The sequence below is a fragment of the Macrobrachium rosenbergii genome, chromosome 58 (assembly GCF_040412425.1).
Source record: "Macrobrachium rosenbergii isolate ZJJX-2024 chromosome 58, ASM4041242v1, whole genome shotgun sequence".
Lineage (NCBI taxonomy): Eukaryota > Metazoa > Arthropoda > Malacostraca > Decapoda > Palaemonidae > Macrobrachium > Macrobrachium rosenbergii.
Genome location: NC_089798.1, coordinates 8,063,547 through 8,067,696, shown reverse-complemented (window position 1 = coordinate 8,067,696; position 4,150 = coordinate 8,063,547).

Genomic DNA, 4,150 nt, shown 5'->3' with positions numbered 1-4,150 from the left:
ATCCAGTCCATGTCCCGATTAAGACTAAGGGGAGCTTCATTTCTCATACGTAGAGACTTTACTACACCCACAAGTGTTGCATCATCGGAATACTGAACAATCTTGTTTTCCAGGCTAACAACCACATCACCTGTACACACTAAAAATAACAGTGGACGAAGAACACTACCCTGTGGAACTCCAGACAAAATTGGTATACGAGGAATGAGAAGGTTGAAACATACAAACCGCAAGAACATGCAAAAGTGAGCATGGTTTACTGGTTTTCGGTGGACTGGTAAAGGGGAGAGAATGGAGGATAATAACGTGGTGAAAATTAAGTAAAATTCAGACATCATTTTATGAAATGGTTAATGATCAACCTCACTAGCTTTATGTACAATTCAACAGTGACTGGTGCAGTGGTTTTTGTTTGGAACCACAACCTACTAGGGGATACAGTTTAATATATATATATATATATATATATATATATATATATATATATATATATATATATATATATATATATATATATATATACATGCATACACAAATGCATGCAAATATATATACACACACACACACACACACACACACACACACACACACATATATATATATATATATATATATATATATATATATATATATATATATATATATATATATATATATATATATATATATATATATATATATATATATATATATATATATATATATATATATATATATATATATATATATATATATATATATATATATATACCCACAAAACAACAAAGCACTGTAAGAGTCTAGAGCAACAAAGCAAAACCACAAAAACCTAGTATTCCAGCTATGAGCTATTCTACCCATGTTAGCTCTGACAAAATAAAAAACTCTCTAACCATCAACCAAACAACAATTGCAATTACCTTTTTTTTTGGTTATTTACTATCTAAATTTAAGCTAAACTTCAATTCTGCCTCACTAAAAGGATTAATTTGCTCTTAATAGTTTTGTTGACGTTTTCCTTGCCTTCTCCTCGAAGCTTTTCTTGAAACCAGGCTCAGACCTCATTCACAGTGCATAAATCGCCTGAATGCTTCAGTCACACTCGCTGACCCTAACATTTTGTTAAAAGCCACAAAAATGTAGAAACACTTCATGACTCTTGTTCATTAAACTGCATAGTTACCGAGAAATGTTTTGAGAATCACGATGAACACAAGTGCGAAATAACGACAGTTTTGGAGAGAGAGAGAGAGAGAGAGAGAGAGAGAGAGAGAGAGAGAGAGAGAGAGAGAGAGAGAGAGAGAGAGAGAGAGGTAAAAAGGAGAGCAAGAGAGAAATCTAATTGGAGCCAATTTAGGTCCACGAAGACCTGAAGCGTTTTGTTAATGAAGTAATCTTAGAGGTCCCTGGCTGGTGTTGCCAGATAAAGTCAATTCAAAACGCATCTCTCTCTCGCTCTCTCCCTCTCTCTCAATTGTCGGTACAAGATATTTTAAGCTTTACTGCGAAATCACCTTCATCCTTTGTTCTAAAGGAATGAGATAATTGAAATTTCAGACAGCTGTTTGTTTTCTCTTGATTTAAATGAAGAATATCGTCACATCATCGACAATGGTTTTTTGAATTCCTGCGAAATTCATGTCGCCAATTTACAGCATTAAAAGTATACATATACATTGTAGACATATAGAGCCAGTTAGTATGCCTTTTAAAAAAGAAAAACTAAAGAGGAGGAAAGTTGATCAAAATAATTAGCCTTACCCTAACAAATAAACCGATACTATACATCTCCCATACATAGTGACAGGTTTCTGTCATTAACCTTTAAATGCAAACTTAAAATTAATAAAAAAAAACTAACTTTCTCAAGGCATTACAAAAAGGTTAAGACATGTAACATTATATATATATATATATATATATATATATATATATATATATATATATATATATATATATATATATATATATATGTGTGTGTGTGTGTGTGTGTGTGTGTGTGTGTGTGTGTGTGTAGAATCTACTGGTCACTTTTACCAGATACATATGTAACTGTAATAGCCCCAATGCCCTATTAACTTCTCGAATTCTTCGCACTTTTTGTATACGCTTGTCGCTACAAAGCCGTAAGATCCAAGTGCAAGAAATTGAAGTGGCTGTGATGTCCGGTCGAGGGGAACGAACCCGTGTCACCATAATCACAAGGAGGTCACGTTGCCGACCTGACCACGAGAGGGATAAAAGTCTGTTACCTCTCGTACATACATATACCTGTCATTTTCAGACATGTTTATTAGAGCTGGACTAGACCCGTCCTCACCATCATAGCCAAGTGGGCAATTGTTTTTATTGCTTTCTAGGCTGAAATACATATGTAGAATCTACTGGTCACTTTTACCAGATACATATGCAATTATATATATATATATATATATATATATATATATATATATATATATATATATATATATATATATATATATATATATATATATATATATATATATATATGACCTTGGGACATAGCTTTCCTCATAAGCAGACTATTATAATCACTGGAACTGAGGAGCTTGGCTCGTGAATCTGCATGCAGAATAATCCGGGTGTGTGAAATTTCTTTCTTACTTTCTTGAGTTTTAGTTTTACCCTTTAATTTTGACTGCGCTCAGCTATATATTGGCATGAAGTTCCATTGTGGATCTACTGTAGCCCTGGAGAAGGCCCTCAGTGATTGACTGTAACAGCTGTTGGTAGAGGAGAATAAAATGGAGCACGGCAACATCGTTTGTATTTTCCTTCGGAGTTTTAGCCTTGAGGATAAAAGGATTCTCAGAAGCCTGATGAGTTTGTTCTTGAAATAGTGAACGCCACTTGTGCATCTTCATACTGTGAATGAGAAGACGAAAGTTGTTGCTATGTAGTTCCTTTCATTCTCTTTTGTGACAGCTGTTCCAGATACTGACACAGGGCTATCAGTAGGGCTTCACTAGTTCTATAATGGACCTACACCCCAATATACATACGAACGGAGTTGGCTTTGGTAGTACACAGCTTGATTACTCGCCTTTTTACTGCTGTGTACCTGGATATTCTTAGAGGTTAGAAGTGCTGGAAATTTTGAGTGACAGTGAAAAGCCATGGCTACTTCTAGGAAGCAAGAAGAGACTGCTGCCTACTGGTTATTTTCCGACGAAGCTCGCCCTCCATCAGCGAAGAGGAGCACCGAAGGTACCAAGCAACACCCACTAAATCCTCTAATCCACCTTCCTATTCCTCCTCCTCGCATCACTCCTTTCTCGTCCTCCGGCGTTCTCATACGTTTCCCCTTCTCGTCCCCCTCCCCGTCAGAGCTCATCTTTCTTCCTCCAATCTTGGAATCAAATGGATACCTGCCATTGTAGAAACTTACAGCACTACTGGCGTAAAAATTACAGCATGACTGAATCAACGAAGAGATTTCACTATTACACCGAGGGACAGAGCAACAGTCAAGCTCCTGAAGGGAAGCATGGTGTTACAAGTATTCTGTTGTTACTTAGTGGTGTGCTTCATTCACCATTATCACTGTAATCTCCTTGATCATAATCATAATGGTGGTCATCTTCTAACTGTCTTATCTTTCCCATCAAATAACTTTTTGTCATAGTCGAAGAACATATTATAGAGGACTTTCCTGGTTGGGGTACAATGATAACTTTCTGACCATGTGACTTATAATAAGACCCAAGTTGTTGTTTGATTATGGAACATTTACAGGTAGTATGCAACTGTCCATTTTCAAGAAGCCAGTCACGGTATTTTAAGCGCAACACACTCATCAAGATGATACTCTCAGGATCTTCATTTAGTTGGACATTTGTGCACTTCAGCAACCAATTAATTCCATTGTCAGTAAGATTTGTTCTTGATTTTGACGATGAGGTTGGAGTTCCTCTGTATTTAAAGAAGCAATTTCTATGGTACCGGAAATCATTAGCCACCATATCAAGGCAACTATCGCCAAACCCTTGGATCCTGTGTAGCATCACTTCGTCATCAAGCTCTTTTGCTTTCTTCCAAATTGTTTTCTGGAAATTTACTGTTTCAACAAGTGATAATTTATGTGACCCATATTTGTCCCTAACTTTACCACAAATAAGGCATTCTTCTTTGTAATTTATTCTTAGAATAT